Source organism: Thamnophis sirtalis, unplaced genomic scaffold (genome assembly GCF_051295495.1).
Source record: "Thamnophis sirtalis isolate CommonGarterSnake01/CBP01778 unplaced genomic scaffold, rThaSir2_p1.2 scaffold_1, whole genome shotgun sequence".
NCBI lineage: Eukaryota > Metazoa > Chordata > Lepidosauria > Squamata > Natricidae > Thamnophis > Thamnophis sirtalis.
In genome coordinates, this window is record NW_028261381.1 from 50,954,402 (window position 1) to 50,972,134 (window position 17,733).

The 17,733-nt window shown below is 42.6% G+C and overlaps 1 protein-coding gene across 7 annotated transcripts in view; it reads left to right on the forward strand.

Moving 5' to 3' along the window:
* Window positions 1-17,733, forward strand: part of SEMA5B (semaphorin 5B) — a 596,333-nt gene that overhangs the window by 215,093 nt on the left and 363,507 nt on the right. For 6 of the 7 annotated variants that reach the window (XM_087711803.1, XM_087711804.1, XM_087711802.1 and 3 more), the window contains one exon: window positions 5,563-5,626. The exons of the other annotated variant lie outside the window; for it this stretch is intronic. The gene's annotated coding sequence lies outside the window, so the exon portion shown is untranslated. The remainder of the gene's footprint in view (window positions 1-5,562; window positions 5,627-17,733) is intronic. 7 annotated transcript variants of the gene reach the window in all.

Here is a 17,733-nt window from a genome sequence, read left to right on the forward strand (position 1 = left end):
GTTGCTTTTCTCCTTGATTAGTTTCCACTCATTGCTTCTTGTTCTACACTCAGGTGCCTTGGAGAATAGTTTGACTCCCTCTTCTTTGTGGCAACCTCTGAGATATTGGAACACTGCTATCATGTCTCCCCTAGTCCTTCTTTTCATTAAACTAGACATACCCAGTTCCTGCAACCGTTCTTCATATGTTTTAGTCTCCAGTCCCCTAATCAACTTTGTTGCTCTTCTCTGCACTCTTTCTAGAGTCTCCACCTCTTTTCTACACCATGGCGACCAAAACTGAATGCAGTATTCCAAGTGTGGCCTTACCAAGGCATTATAAAGTGGTATTAACACTTCATGTGATCTTGATTCTGTCCCTCTGTTTATGTAGCCTAGAACTAGAACCTGCAGCGTAGAACCTAGATAATAGTTACGTTTCAGGAAAAAAAACACAACATAATACAAAAGAACCAATAAAATTTCAGTGTCAGGTATTTCTTGGGTTAGCATGGAATTTTAAGCTTTCTTGGACTTTTTAATTCATTAGTTCAGTGACCCCTCAACCTTTTGGGCATCAGTGACCGGTTGTGTGGCGAGAGGTTTTTCTGCGCACCAGAGGGGATGTGTTTTTGTGTGCTGCCTGCATCCCTAAGATGGGGCTTTGCGGCCGAGTTGCTGGCATGCCATGGAGCAGTGCCTATCCACAGACTGGGGGTTGGGGACCCCTGCATTCATTCATTCATTCAATTTTCTATACACCCAACTCTCCAAGATTTTGAGTGCCAAGAAAAGCAATAAAACAATACAGTAATATGTAGCCAGAAGAAGATATACTTGATTATAATGGTGCAAGGGCTGAACACCACCCTAAAGTATCAAATTGTCAGTTGTTCAAGATAAACAGATTCTACAAGTATGACTGGAATTCTATTTTATTACTATAGGCTAAGTACCAGACTCTTAGAAGACTGTCAGCAGTATCCCTCCTGCTTATATCCAAGAGAGTTTAAGGCACAGACAATTTAAATTTCTTTATAATGCTCTTTTCCTGTTCTGGGCTTAGGTCTTCTCTTTCTAACTGCTATTGGCAGTTTTTCCAAGGTCACTTCTGTGGTTCTCTACCAAAATGAAGTATGAAACTAGAAACATATGCATACTAAGAAAAATACTTTAAATGTAACCCATATAGTAATGCATTTACAGATTTCCTCTCCTTATATATTCTGTCCCCATAATGGGTATCAAAATAGACATATTCAGATAGTCCTTGACTAATGACTTTAATTGAGCCCAAAACTATGGTCATAAGTTGTGGTTGTTAATTAGGTCTCCATGTGCCTGATATTATGGATAGTCCTTGACTTATGACCAAAACTTCCATTACTAGCAAGAGAGTTAAGCGAATTTTACCTAATTTTATTACCGTTCTTGTCGTTAATGAATCACTGCAACTGTTTACTTAGTAACATGAAGGTTAAGTGAATCTGGCTTCCCCATTAACTTTGTCTGTCAGTAGGTTGCAAAATGGGACAACTCGCTGTGGCCAACTCACTGTGGGACAACTCAACAATTCAATTTAAGTATTTAAACTAATTAAAAATTAATTTACTTTCTGTCATTCACATTTCATTTTGTCCCTCCTTTTGCATCTTTTGTTTAGTGATTCCATTCTACCCTTTCTTTGATATTAGTGTAACTCTTGTGCCGTGGCAAGTTATTCTGTGGCGAGTTGTCCCATAGGAAGTTGGCTGTGGTAAGTTGGCCATGGCAAGTTGATCATGCCGAGTTGGCTGCACTGAGTTATCCTGCAACATTCATGGTGAAGACTCTTTCTATAAATTCTGCAATAGCCATTGTAGTATGTTGTTATGTATTAAAATTATTTTATTACAGTACTTTGACTGGAAGGATGCTTTATCTTCAATTTGGCTACCTCATTGGTCATCTAATTTCTCGAAGTCTTGGAAACAGAACCTTTCAAGTTAACTATAACAATCACAAAAAGAGGAAATTATTAAATAGGTTTCATTTTAACTGAAGGAGAATTCAGTTCTAACTTTTGTTCTGACTCTATTCATTTTAGCCCCTAATATATGTACCTCATTGATTTATGACCATTTGCTCAGTGATCATTCAACGTTACAACATGGCACTTTCAATGGGTCCTTGTAGCTCTGGCTGTGACAGGTTCCCCATGATCATGTGACTGCCATCTGGGAATTTAGCATCTGGTTCCAGATGATATAGAGAGTCCTGGTCATACAACTGCAATTTCTGACAGCTTCTCCAAGCAACGTCGGTGGGGAAGCCAGTAGAAAGGTGGATGTTGTGGTCGCATGAGGTCCTCACTTAATAAACTGTCTGATTCTCATTTAATAATGGCAACAGGGACATCCAGAAATGCCGTCACTAAATGACATGGTCACATGACATTGTACTACACGACCATATTGCTTAACAATGACAGTTCCACATTCAGTGGCTGATGATTACCTGTATGCAGAAATCAGAGCAGCCGTCTGCTTGGAAAAGATTAATCAGGATTTTAATCCTTTCCTCCGTAATAACTGGTTGTTGACTTTTACTTTTCTCATCGCAGCATTGTATTTTTGCGATTCTGATTATGTGTGTTGAGGATTATATACTGTAGTGCATTTTATATTGTGTTGACAACAATAATGCATGAGTAGAATAATTTACTTTGTTCACATTAGGAAGGGTAGGGTAGGCGTAATATGCACTATTTTCCTGGCTATTTTTGTATTTTAAATCTTCAATAATGACGCATCTGAGTTCCCAGATGTTTTAATCTTTATTAAAGATGTGTTCACACACTTTGCCAGAATCTTTTAAAAGCAAAGAGTGAAGTATTGTATATAAGGCATTCAAATGGATATGCATTTCTTGATCCGGTACTTCCTGCAGCTGGGTGTAGTGCTTAATCGCTGTACCAACAGAGTTATATTTTTTTCATGAAAGGGCAAATTAAAGAGCCTTGTGATCTGGCTAAGCATTTGAACAGCTGATTTCTGTTTATGCGAGGTTCTAAAGAAAATCCTTGAGACTTCAGGGACATAAGAATTTCACCAGGTACAGCTTTCCTCAGCCCTGCATGACCTGTTGAAATTCGCTCTTTATTCAGTCATTAAGCATACTGAATATTTCCCTTTCATGAAGTTGTAGAAGAAATGTATAAATGGATTTGGAATGTCCTGAGATTAAGAGTGGGTCACAAGCTTGCAAGTGGTTATTTTAAAAGCAGGTCTTGAGACTGGAAAGGTTGAAAGTAATTTGCTCTATGATTTATTACTATCAGGTACCTAACCTGGAGCTCTCCTTTACAACAATGGGAAAAGCTTAATGTAGTAGAGAAATAAGTGATCTTTTGGGGAGCTGAGCAGTGGGCAAAATTCTGCTTATTATCCAACATGAACTTTCTATTTGTGTGCACGTGTAAGTCAAAATGTTGAGGTAGGTCAGTAAGTCTGGCTCCAGAATAGCAGGAACAATAGCTCCATGAGAAAATGATGTACTTACTTCCATTTTATTTCATTTATTCTAACATTTATATTGCTGCCCAGATTGTACCAAATTCTGGGTGATTCACAGCCCAGACTTTTGATAGTGGTTGCTTTTAAAAAAAATATTCACATTCTATCTCTTGCATTTATACACAACTTGTGAGGCTATAAGAGAATGGGTGCTTGAACCTGGGACTCCAGCACCTAGCTGTTATATAATGTTGACTTTTGCCTTGGGGCCCACTCAAGCTAATTTTAGAGTCATGATTTTTTTTACATTCAGTTTTATCCTTTAGACATTAATTTGTGCCATCCCTTCAATCTGTCATTTCGTTTAAAGATGGTGATCTTTGTGACAAAGCAGTGGAAAGAGTTGTTTTGAGCACTTCAGAGAAGACAGAGGAGCAGAGAAATGACCCACACTTTCACTAATGCTCTGGCAGTTTGGGTGCTTCAGAATCAAATATCACTAGCACTTAGACTTATATACCACTTCATAGTGCTTTACAGGTCTTTCTCTAAGCAGTTTACAGAATCAGCATATTTGCCCCCAACAATCTGGGTCCTCATTTTACCCACCTCAGAAGGATGAAAGGCTAAGTCAACCTTGAGCCTGGTGAGATTTGAACTGCCAAATTGCAGGCAGCTCCCAGTCAGCAGAAGTAGCCTGCAGTACTGCACTCCACTGCACCACTGTGGCTCATCAAATCCCATTGATAGACTTCTTCTACCATAGACTGTTTATTTTTATACATCTATCTAACTGGAAAGTGTTAACATTTGAAAGTTTCTTAATATAAACATTGATGTGTGGGTAGAAAAATAGCACATTGGGGATTTAAATGGATGAAAACATTTCCTTCTATCGTACATATTTTCTATGGGAGAGGAAGCTTTGGATATGGAATAGCATTCGGATGAATTCCACCTCATCCTAGTTATTTAAGCATAGTAATACTTGGGAAAAAATGAAATGGCAAGATTTCTTGCACTGCAAGACAGGCTATATTTGTTTCTTTAGTGGTCATTAGAGAGTTTCAGATTTTTCTCAGATTTGTTTATTTCTTAAAAAGTATTTGCCAAGTGCTTTGAATCATGTTGAGAACACAACGAACTTCAGAATGAGCTGGGTTTGATTGAGTTGGATTGAATACAAAGGTCACATATGTTTCTATTTCCTGAGTGGAGGAAGATAGCTCTCTAAGAATTTAGTGGCTGGGAATGAATGTGCATGTTAACTAACTCCTATGTTTCTTGCAGAGCAACTCACAATATATAATTGCCATTTGGTATGCATTAAATAATGTGCTTGCTGTATGTTAGAGTAGCAGGCTCCCAAATGAATGGAGCTGGTTTCTAGGGAATTATTTTCCACAAACCACTTGCTTTAATAAGCCTGAATTTATCTTGTCCTTCTTTGACGTGAACAACCTTTTGGGGGTTAATGATTGTGCTTAACATCTTTGGAAAGGGCGCAGTGGGTATGTGATGATACAAAGTGGGTGGGATTATGACATCTGTTTGAGTAGGGGCTAGGTGTCTTTTTTTTCCTTCTGGGGTTTAGGTTACTTAAAAGATGTTAAGTCTTTTTTAAAGGCTGGTGTGTCTGTGTGTTGTGGTGTGTTTCTTGCCTTTTCTGAGGAACCATGCTTTCAGGTTTGAGGAATTGTGACCATAGAGCGATGAGAAGAAGACAGCTCCCCAGCCTCCCCAAAAAAAGATTCCGTTCTCAGCCCTAGTTAAATGTTCAGTTAGTAAAGCCATCTGTCAAGGGAAAGGAAAGACTCTTCCATCTGAGTAATTGAAAAATTCAGAGTTTCCTGGTAATATAAAGCTATCAAATCCATCAAAGGTAGATTCTACAGGCAGGTAGTGTCATTTGGCACTGGGCTGTGTCTGAATCTTCATAATGGTGGTGATTTAAAAAAATGTTGAATAGAGAAGATTCTGAGTTTATGTTTAGGATTAAATATTGGTGAAATCAAGATCCAGTTCTGCTGATATTGGATATATTGATTAATTTCCAGCACACACTTCATAGTGGTTGCTTTTCTTGCAGGCGTTAGCAAGATTACAACAATAGACCATGGACTTCAACACGAGACACTGGTGATGCAGCGGCAGTGAGTATTTTCACACCAGCTTTTCATTTTTTTAAAAAAAATTAAAACCTGTGATAACACCCTTTTTAGCCTCTTGTCTTTCACCTCCTTTGACTTCACCTGAATCCAGATGGCACTTTTCCCACAGGTTATTTGGTACAGTAGTATGACATTTCTAACAACATTTTCAGGGGGCGAGGAGGAGAAAAGGCTAGTTTGAGCTGAAATTACAGATGTATTTTTAGTGTCTATGATCACCCAGGACACAGCAAAAATCAGCTGCAGTTGCAAAGACAGATTACAAAAAATAAGAACTGAGTTTGTGCTGGTTGTAATGCTAACATTCCTTAAAGACATAGTGGCTCATTAACATGGCCATACTGTAAGTCAGAACATTGAAACTGCAACAGTGATAAAGTTAGATTTATCTTACAGGAGCAACATATCAATTAATTTTTTAAAAAATGTGGGCTTTTTGGGGGGCCACAAGCACATGATATTACTGTTGTGCAAAGAGACACAGCTGGGAATAGGTGGAAAGTCCTATAGTATTTTCCTGGGACTAACAGGTACTTTGGATAGCTTTTGATTATAAGCACATTCATAAACAAAAGGGTCTAATCTCTGGTTGAAGACTTTCTTTAAGAGGTTATAGTAATTTTTCTTTCTTTCTTTACTCTTCCATCTCTTCCTCCCCCTTGGCTTTTGTAGATCAGTCTGTGAGAAATTTAGTTAGAACCTCTTGGTGACTGAAGGTCTACTAAGTTTGCTCTTGCTTCATGTCATTTCTGCCAATCCCAGCAATCTGCCAATTGTTATTACTTTTGGCAAACCTTTCAGCTATGAGCCATCTGCCACTTTTCCAGAGGTTCTGCTTACTTGCATCCTTTCTCCAAGTGCATTTGGGACTTGGATTGGACTTGATGACTGGATGACATCTGCTGTTAGTTTAATTCAGACCACTGTGGCTGCTTGGATCTGCTGCAAGTCTCGCAGCTGATCTCAGTCACCAGATGCCTGCTGTGTTTGCCTTTTCTGTCGGTTAAGCTGCTTCTTAGACGCTCTAAATATCGGTCTTGTCTTATCGATCTTGTCTCCAACTTGTCAAACCACCAGTGCTTCCTCCATTCCTAGGTTTGAGATTTCTGGTCAGGTTATTTGCCTGGGCCCGTTGTGCAGATCTAAGTGTGATCACTTTGAACAGCTGGAAATTGTACACTAGTACTTGTGGCAGACTCGGTAAGTATTTTATGGAAGACGGGGAAGGGCTTGGTTATCCTGCTCCTGACTTTATTACATCAGCACAAGGATGGGACTGGAGCCTTTTTTGGGTGTTTGTAAGTTGGGCTACTCTGTACCATGTCAATCTTGAAGAAAATGTTTTTGGAGGAAAGTTGATCATGGCTCAGCTGTGTTGATTTAGGAGTCCAGTGTTTTGGGGAGAACATTTCCAGTCTTTTATGGGATATGAAATCTCTGATGTTGTGATTTCATCCTGTAATTCTTTTGTAGTCTCAGGCACCACAAGGCTGTCTGAGGTGGTTAAACTGGAGGGTCCACAACTTGGGGCAGATCTGTCACATTTTGAGGGGGAGGCTCCTTGTCAAGCCACATAGATGTTCGAGAGTTTAATTACAGGTAGCCCTCACTTAATAACTGCCCTATCTAATGACCACTTGAAGTTACAATAGTTTTGAAAAAGTAAGTGTACGATTGGTCATTGCATTTACGACTTTTACAGTATCCATGCAGTCATGTGATCAATATATGGACATTTCACCAGTGGCAGGAACATACAACTGTTGCGACCTGCAGTTATGTAATTGTGTTCTTCACAACAAGCAGAGTTAATGGAGAAGATGGCAGTAAAATTGCAAGTTGCAGTCACATGAGGTCTCACTTAATCCCCTCGAGTGACTCACTTAACAGTAAAATGAAAAGTGATGACACAAACCAAATCCAAACCTCTGTTTTGTTTAATGATGAGTTGCTGATCTCAATTTTGGCCACTAAATGGGGACTATCTGTATTTCTAAGAATCTGCTTGCTGATGGAAATTTGAATAATGGCTCTGCTTCATCCATAGCTTCACCTTGAGCTCTCCTGGTTTTTCTGTCTCTTTCCTTCATCTCACTGTTGGTCGTCTCAAATAATATCTATTCTGTAATTGATCAGGTATTAGTGAGTACAAGATAATATCTTGATCTCTCAGGATTGTTGGGGGCAAAAGCCAGTAGCTGTTTGTAGTCCTCTATCATGCCCCGATGTGCTGTGCATTTCCTTTGGGGAAAACACACAATTTTGGGGGCGAAAGTGGACTGATTTGGCTGCTATTTGTAGTCACTTTGACAAAATGGCTTGCCATGGGGGAAGGTTAATGGCCACTACAAGGCAAACTGTAGACTGGAATCCCCAAGAATGTAGATTTGCCTTTGACTAAGGAGAAGAAATCAGTGAAAAGTTAGGGAAATTGCAACTTGATCCTGAGAAAAATGGAAAAATCCATGGTGCCGTGATTTTGCTTCACATAAAATGGGGTAGAGGGAAACAAGTCATTCACAATTCTGTTGTTACACTCAGAAAAGTAAACAGCATTTTCCAGGGTGCTGCTCAGGAGAGTCCAAGCAAGGGTTAAATGCAGCCAAACTGTCCAGAGCTGAATTGAAACTTTAAGTCACACCTCTGGTGCTGATGAGCCCCAGATTTTCAATTCAGCTAGCCCAGTTCAGACGCGCTTTAAGTTTCTCTTTATTTAGTTTATTAGCTTGGACTCTCTTGAGCATTTACTGTGAGTATTTTCAGTTTAGGGGTGATCAGGCTGAGTGAGTGTAATTAGATTTCTTTAATTCGTTTCTAACTCGCTCTTTGGTTCTCCGGCGTCCTGCTTAACTCCCAGGCGCTGCGGGGAACGCAGGCAGCTGCTGGGGCAGTTAAGACCCTCGCTGGGGAGGGGGAAAGCCCCGCTGAGGCTCCTGCGGTTGCCGTCTGTGCCTTTAGTGGCCGGTGTGCAGGTGCGGTGCCTCAGAGCTCCGGATGGTTTGGTGGCTACTTTTAAAGTAATTAGAGCTCCCAGTCATCATTTTGGGAGCTATTTGAGGTTTTGGTTTCTGATTTCAACCTCGTGGCAGCTGCCTGCAGCCTGATTCACAGCAGGTGCCACGAGGAGCCACTCTTTGTCCGGCCTGGCTGGCAATTAGGTGTATCCTTTTCACCTGAGCGGCAAGGATTGGGGCCGCTGGTCACAAGCCTCATTCCTGCAGCACTGGGAGCTGTTAATGCTCGTGCTTTATTCCACCTGCTGGATATTGCTGCTGCGACACCCCCCCCCCCCACGTCTCTCCAGAGCGTCTGTAGGTTTGCAGGGCTTTTGCAAGGTGGTGAGTGGAGGTAGCCCCTGATTATATTTGACCACAGTTTAATAATGGCTGAGCAGGCTCCTGAGGATTCCACCCAGGCAGGGGGTTCCTCCAGGGTTTTCTCCAGGCAGGCTGGTGTGGCTGCCAGGGAGGCCATCAGGGGCTCCAAACCATATTCCTGGCCAGCCCCTAAGCAGGGAACAGGGCCAGATAAGGATGCATTGCGTCGCCAAAAGGCCCTTGAAAAGAAATTCTCCAAGACCCAGCACCAAACGCAGTCCTCCCAATCGGTGTCTCCTGAGGAGCCCACCATGGAGGTTCCTCCAGCCCAGCCAAGGCCTGTTTCAGACAGCGAGAATAAAGGCCAGGAGTTTTTCCCCACAGCTTCTATGTCTAGGGCAGTATCTCCAGGGGCCTCTATGGTGGATCAAGCTGATCTTTTCGCTTACCCTTCGGATCTTGAAGAAGGCCCTGCCCCGGGCCCCTTGGCCCCTCGGCTTCTCCTCCACGTCCCTTGCATTCCCCCCACTCCTCTTCAGGTTCTGAGGCTTCGGACTGGGAGGAGGGGGATGACATTCTGCCTGTTCAGGAGGCTGAATTCTCTGGGGAGGAAGGTGCAGCAGTTCAAAAGCCCTCTTCTTCGGGACTATTTAACATTGCAAATTTCAAAACCATTTTGGACAAGGCCAAGCTGGCCACCCGTATGGGGTCCACTCCACCTGTTCAAGCTCCTGCTGAACTGGATGATTTGTCTGGGGATTTGTTTGAGGAACTGGTCTCGGTTCAGGAGATCATTCCTATTCCCAAGATGTTTCTTAATTTGGTTCAGAAACAATGGGCTCAGCCTGCTACCATGGCTACCCCCTCTAGTAATGGTAAGAGGCTGTATACTGTGGATGCCAGCCTTGAGGATTTACCTAAGCTACCACCTATCGATCTTCCGGTTGCGGCCCTCACCTCAACCTCTGTGCTTCCGCCTGATCTGTTGGAGGGCCTTAAAGCTGAGGATAAGAAATCGGAGAATGCTTGTCAAAAGACGCACCTGGCGGCCGCATGGGCAATTAAAACGTCTGCCTCGGTTTCCTTTCTTTCCAGGGCAGCTCTCTTTTGGTTGAGGAAGCTGATAGCGAGGGTTCCAGTTAAGGATACCAAGTTGAGGCAGGAGATTAACAAAATCATGGCGGCCACTGAGTACACTGCCGATGCCACCCTCAGTGCGGCTAAGTTCGCTTCTCGGGCCCTGGTTTGAATGTTACCACCAGGCGTCTTCTTTTTTTTATTATTATTAATATTTTTTTTATTTTTTTGTTACATAAACAACACATGCCCACAACAGTGGGGGGGGGGAATCAAAACAAAAAAGAACAAAAAACAAGACAGAGAAAAAAAACAAAGAAAAAAAAACAAAAAAACAACAACAAGTATATGTTATAAAAAAGTATATCAGCTGGTTACAACACGTTTTTGTGCATCTCTTCCATTAATTCATATTAATTCAAATATCTTAACTCAAATGTTTACCATATTAACATCATCATACCTCCACTTTTAGTTGACTACAGTTGTTTAAACATCCTTCATCCTTAACTATGCCAAAGGTTTAATCCATAACCACATGCTGACATTTCATTTACTTGCTTATAAAATCCTCCATTAACATCAAATCCTCATATCCTGTTTTAGCTAAACATCCATAATATTTAATACCAAAAATTCCATCCTCCAGATTGAAGAGATGGCACAGTACCGGGCCTTGCCGTTCGGCCTCTCATCGGCCCCCAGGATGTTCACCAAGGTCCTCGCAGCAGTGGCGACGTTCCTCAGGTCGCGACCAGTAAGCCTGCACTGCTATTTAGACGATGTGCTCATCCAGTCGTCATCTCCCCAGCAGGCGGTCAAGGATCTGCAGTACACTATCAGGTTCTCTGGGGTCACGGCTTCTCTGTCAACTTGGAAAAGAGCCATCTTCACCCAACGACCAGGCTTCAGCATCTGGGTGCCGTCATTGACACCGTTGCCTGCCAGATTTTCCTGTTGCCAGAGAGGATGGAGAGCCTCAGGGAGATGGCCATGTAGATTCATCGGTCTCCTCGTGCCAAGGTAGTTCTGCTGTCACAGCTCCTGGGCAAGATGATATCGTGCCTGTCCATCGTTCTGTGGGCACGTCTTCACTCTCGTCCCCTCCAGTGGCTCCTGCTGCCCTATCAAGGGGCCATCGCGGCTTATTCCGGACTCCGTGAAGGTGCGTCGCTCCCTCAGTTGGTGGTTGTCTCCAGCCCTGAAGAAGGGGTCTCTGTTCAAGGAGCCGAGCTGGCTCACCATCATGACGGATGCCAGTCTGAACGGTTGGGGGGCTCACTTCTGCAACCAGATTGCTCAGGGCAGATGGTCCTCTGCCGAGGCAGCACACAGCATCAACTGGTTGGAGCTGAGGGTGGTCCGGTTGGCCCTGCTTCGGTTTCAGATGGGCATTCAGGGTCATCATGTGAGGATACTGATGGACAATGTCACGATGAAGGCGCACATCAACCGCCAGGGGGACATGCGGTCCAGATCTCTGATGTCGGAAGCCGACAACCTAGGTCGGTGGGCGGAGCTCCATCTGCTGTCCATTTAGGCGGAGCACATCTCCGGCATGGTGAACACCAAGGCGGACTGGCTGAGCAGGGCGACTGTTGATCACTCGGAGTGGTGCCTGCCCCCGCAGCTGTTCCAGCGCATAGTTCAGAGGTTCGGTTGCCCTCAGGTGGATCTGTTCATGACAGCGGCCAACTCTCATCTTCCCAGGTTCTTCTCCAGGTTCCACGACCCAAGAGCTGAGGGGGTAAACACTCTTCACTGCCCTTGGCCGAAAGGTCTGCTCTACGCCTTTCCCCCGTTGCCTCTTCTTCCCAGAGTCATTAGGAAGATCCTTGCAGAGGCAGCAGAGATGCTTCTGGTAGCCCCCTTTTGGCCCAGGAAGACCTGGTTTGCCGATCTGGTGAGTCTGTCCATCCAAGACCCATGGTGGATTCCTTCACATGAGATTTCTCTCTGCCAGGGGGCCCCTCTTCATCCAGAGCCCCAGTGGCTGCAACTAGCCGTTTGGCGCTTGAGAGGGATCTCTTAAGCAAGGACAACATTTCCACCAAGGTGATCCGCACCATTCAGGCGTCACGTTGTCCTTCCATGACTCGGATTTACGATGCCATCTGGAGGTCCTTTGTTACCTGGTGTTCTTCCAGAGGTGCTTCAGCTTCTTCAGCTTCGATTCCTGTCATTCTGGACTTTTTGCAAGACGGCCTTGATAAGGGGTTGGCGCCTAACACCCTTTGTCGTCAGGTCACAGTGCTCTCCACCATCCTGGGCCCTGAGGGGCAGCCTTCTCTCGGCCGTCACCCCACCCTTCGCAGCTTTCTCAGGGGGGATGACTAACCTGAGTCCCCCGATGGACCTTAATGTGGTTTTATGGGCTCTGGTAAAACCGCCGTTCGAACCTCTCCGTTCGGCCAGCTTGAAACATCTCACTTTTAAGACCGTGTTTCTCATTGCCATCACTTCAGCTAGACATATCTCTGAGCTGGCGGCCTTGTCTGTCCCGTGACGATTTGTGCTTGTTTCACCAGGACAGGGTGGTCCTTCGGCTGGATCCTTTTTTCGTGCCTAAAATTAATTCCTGGTTCCACCGGGCCCAGGAGGTCATCCTTCCTGACTTCTGTCTGCACCCGAGGCATCCTCACGAGGAGCACTGGCACAAGCTGGATGTTCGCAGGGTGCTACACTGTTACATCAAGTGTACGACCAGTTTTCGCCGTTCGGAGTCGTTATTTTTTCCTTTCAGCTGTCGTCTCAGGGCAGGAAGGTTTCCTCGTCTATGATTGGCGGATGGCTTAGGGCCTGCATCGCTCTCATCCATGTTCTTCAGTCTCGACCGGTACCCAGTTGCATCATGGTGCATTTGACCAGGAGTGCTGCCACCACCACGGCCTGGGTGACGCAGGCTCCTATTGAGGAGATTTGCAGAGCGGCCACATGGACTTCCTTATCTCCATTTGTGCGGAATTGCAAGTTGGACAAGTTTGCTTCAGCGGAAGGGGCCTTTGGGAGGCGTGTGCTGCAGGGTATTCATTCCAGCGGAGAGACCCTGACTGCTTCTGCTTCCCACCCTAGTGACATTTAGCTTGGGTATGTCCCTTGCTTGGACTCTCCTGAGCAGCGCCCTGGAAAAGGACCATTGACTTATCTGAAGGGTCGTTTTCAGGGCGCTGCGAAGGAGAGTCCACCCCACTCTGGGGTCTGGCTCTGCTGTTATCACGTTTGTTTCTTTGTTCCAGTTGGACTTGTTCCGGTTGTGTTTCCAGTTGATCCAATGTTGGACTTCTCAGCGCACAACAGTTCCAAGTCTTCATTGAAAATCTGGGGATCATCAACACCAGAGGCATGGCTTAAAGTTTCAATTCAGCTCTGGGCAGTTTGGCTGTATTTAACCCTTGCTTGGACTCTCCTTCTCAGCGCCCTGAAAACGACCCTTCAGGTAAGTCAATGGTCCTTCTGGGAATCCCCATTGCTTCTGTTCTTGATCTTACCTACATTAAAGGTTGATAGAATTTTTGTGAAACATAGCATAGAAAACTGACGTCAGAAAAAAAGACCTAATGGTTAATCAAATCTTTTAATTTTTAGTTTTAGTTTTTAATTTTTTAAACTTTTTCTTGGATGATGGATATAAGTTTATCCCAAGGGTGTTTAAACTTAGTTATGGATGAGTGATGTAGTGATGATTGACTACCTTGGGTCAATCTTGAACTTGGACGATTGGCATATATAATATATACATATGTCCGTGTGTGTGTGTGTGTGTGTGTGTGTGTGTGTGTGTGTGTGTGTGTATCTCCTAGGGGGTATCCCTAAGGTGCCAAGGCATGTGGCACTCTGCCCGCTCCCCAGCTCCCATGGCTTGGCCCATTAGGAATACCCCCTAGGTCAGTGCATGGAGCTCTGCCCACCTAGAGAAGGGGGTTGCGCTAGCGCCTGTTCTGCCCCCAGCAAGCATGCCTCCCAGCCTCACCATGCCCTGGCCCAGCTCTCCCTGCAGAGCCAGGGCGCTGCCGCTGCCTTGCTACGAGCATAACTTCTTCTCCGGCTTCCAAACTCCAAAACTCGGCTGCTGAGTCTTCCAGCAGTGGCCGCCCTAGGAGTGCGCTCTATGGTTGTGGGCTGGCTGCCAGACAGAGAGTCTTCTGGACAGAGAGTCTTCCAGCAGCCAGCCTACAACCATAGAGCGCACTCCTAGATAGATAGATAGATAGATAGATAGATAGATAGATAGATAGATAGATAGATAGATAGATAGATAGATAGATAGGTATAGGTATAGGTATAGGTATAGGTATAGGTATAGGTATAGGTATAGGTATAGGTATAGGTATAGGTATAGGTATAGGTATAGGTATAGGTATAGGTATAGGTATAGGTATAGGTATAGGTATATAGATAGCAATTGAAGTAACTTATTTCAGTGTGCTTCCATTAATTGCTTACATTTTCTGGAGGAAGTTTGAAAAGAGATATTGGAAAGACCAATGCATACAAATTATGGACTGTTTTTGCAGTAAGCAATAATCTTTTAAGATGATTCTGTATTCCCATTAGAATAACTCACTATTTTAATGAAGATGATAACAGAACAAAAACAATAATTCCAATGAATAGTGGCTAAGATCGAGCCATGCATGATTCTCCTCTATTCCTATGGCTTATTTTCTCTCCCAGTTTCCATTCCCCCCACAGTTGCCATCTTCTACTATCATCTCATTTTAAGGAACTCAGTGTCACTCTGTTCTTATTAATGAATCAACTTGTCTTTTTCATTTCTCAATACTCAAGAGTTCCCCACCCCCTCATACCTTATTAGAGATTTTCTTATTTTTTTTAAAAAAAGTACAGTCTTTATTTCTGAGTTCTCTTACTATATGTTGTACAATGAACTCATTCTAACTGATGCTGCTGTGGGACCTATTTCTCTTTACTACTTTTATTACTTCTCTATAAACACTGAAATTGCTTAGTGTTGCCTGCGCTTGAAGTTATTTTGGAGAGGAAGAAGAAGCTGTAAATGGAAGATAGTTCACAAGTTGCCTGATCTTATGGGCCCACTGTTAAAGTCCTTTGGCAAAGTTTTAATAACTTTCCTTAGCCCTATAACCACAACTTATCTGTATTAGATTTTGAAGGGCAAAGTTTGAATTGTTTAGCTTCTTGAGAATTCTGGTTCATTTCTTTTGTCTTTAATTGATGTTTATTCTTAATTTTCAGGCTATTGACAAATAATTACCTGTCTAATTTTATGTGTGTAGATGATTATATATTGAGCCCAGTTGGCCATCTGGTAAGCATTATTATGCTGCTTGTTTAATGTACTTATTGAATCTCTATTTTGTTTGGTCAGTCGGTAGCCTGTAATGAAAAACGCATTGATTTCACCTTTTTATTTCAAGAGCAATTGATGACTTTTCTCAGACACTATCAGATAATTTAATCAGCAGCTGTTGAAAACTGTTTTAATCAATGGATGGGAACATTTTCCTTGAGAGAAAGTTTATATGAGAAAATAACAGACTAGGGGGTTAATCGAAAATTTAAAAAAACACACATCATGGTTGGACCTTTTTGTGAGTAATTGGGAACCTCTGCCAACTTTTACCATTTCCCCCAAAGTAAATCAGTTGTTCAACCATTTAATAAACTATAATTATGAAGATTTCTGCAACAGTAGCAGCATCTACAGCAAATTGTAATGACACCAGAAGGGTGACTCACATACGGTGAGATCTCCATGCAAATGCTACCCTAATTTGTATCCCAACATCTGATGCAAATATGGAAGTCCTATCATTAGTGTAATGATATCACCCTTCACATTTTATCTTTGGCTCCCTTCCTTCCTAGGCATGCTCTGCAGGTGCTCTATTTGTAGAGTGTTGGTTGTTTGAAATAAAAATTTTAGCACATTCATTCAGATTGATGGGAAGAGTTGGAGACTTGTGTTGTTATCCTTGTTTCATAGAAATGGAGTTTCTTCTTCTTCTGTGAATAGATGGCTGCACCTCCATATGTCAGATTCTCTAACAATAGGGAACAAGTTGAGGGATAAAGTAGTTTACATTTATCTTAGTTTCTTCCATGAAGAAAGGCTCTTCATTGAAGATATTAAATTATTAATTCCCAGAAGCTTTCCTAATATATGAAGATTAACTCAGGATTCTAAACGTTTGAGTTGTAGAAATAAATCTACATGGTAACTGTTCATGGATGAAGAACAAGAATATTTTTTTACCTGCTTTGACTTGATTTGTTTTATTTATACACATATTGTTTATACTAATCATCAACAAATACCTTATAGTTCTTTATTACAGAGAGGGTAAATGTTACTACTTACAATAGATATAGCTTGCCTAGGCTACTACTGGGACATAGTGGCTCAGTGGCTAAGACACTGATCTTGTCAATCAGAAAGGTTGGCAGTTCAGCAGTTTGAATCCCTAGTGCCACATAATGGAGTGAGTTACTTGTCTCAGCTTCTGCCAACCTAGCATTTTGAAAGCATATAAAATGCAAGTAGAAAAATAGGACCCACCTTTGGTTGGAAAGTAACAATGTTCTGTGTGCCTTCGGCATTTAGTCATGCTGGCCACATGACCTTGGAGACATCTTCGGACAGCGCTGGTTGTTTGGCTTTGAAATGGACATGAGCACTGCCCCCTACAGTCAGGAACAACTAGCACATTTGTGCGAGGGGAACCTTTACCTTAGGCTACTAATTACTAGTAAATTCTGGATGAATGCAAGGAGGAACTAGCTAGAGAACATTACTTAGGTGTGTGATGTTTGGAAGTTAAGAGGGTCACGGCTTGTATGGATACCTTTTTTTTCTCAGAATTTTCATCTCAGCAGAAATCTATTTTTGTTAGGGCACCTACAGTAGAAGATGAATTGAGATTCTGGATAATTATATGGGGGGAGGATCATTGAAATATCCTATCTTTAGGCCTTTTAAAGTTTAATTACTAGTATATGGAATCATGTCTAGAATTAGTTTGAAAATTACTACTTAACCACTTAACTGTCCTGATTTGAAACAGACATTTCTAGTTTTTTTCCCCCCCAAAGAAAATCCACAGCACATCATTGTTTTAATAAAAAAAATATAATCAGAAATCTGATAATTCTGTTGTTTGTCCTGATAACATTGTAGCTGATGTAAGTTAAAGACAATGCTCCATGCCCTCAAGAATAAGAGTTTTCCTCTAGGAGACTTTGAAGACCTGGCTGATCTCCCAGGCTTTGTTAGAAAAAATTGCTGGACCGAGGTAAGCATGTTTCTAAACAAAGCACTGGGCCACAGCCATTTATGGAATCCTTCTGAGGCCTATCAGCATTCTTAAAGATAGAAATAATGTTTTACAAAATGTCAAACTTTCATTAAAAAATAAATCAATTCAATTGTCCTTTTAATAACTATATAAAAGTGCATAACTCTGAGGAGAATCCTGAAGACAGTAACTGGGAGAAGATGATTCTGACAGTCTTGTGACCTTTCTGGCATGGCAAGCTCTATTTGTGATACATTAGCCTGCTTCCATCTTTGTAATGTAGCTCTTGAGAAGAGAAGGTTCCCTCTCTTCTGGAACTTTTGTCAGGAGCTTCTGAATGTTTGGCCACTCCTCATTCTCATTATTTAAATTCTTAGTCCAATTCAGAGGGTAACAATGGATGTGTAGATAGATTAGG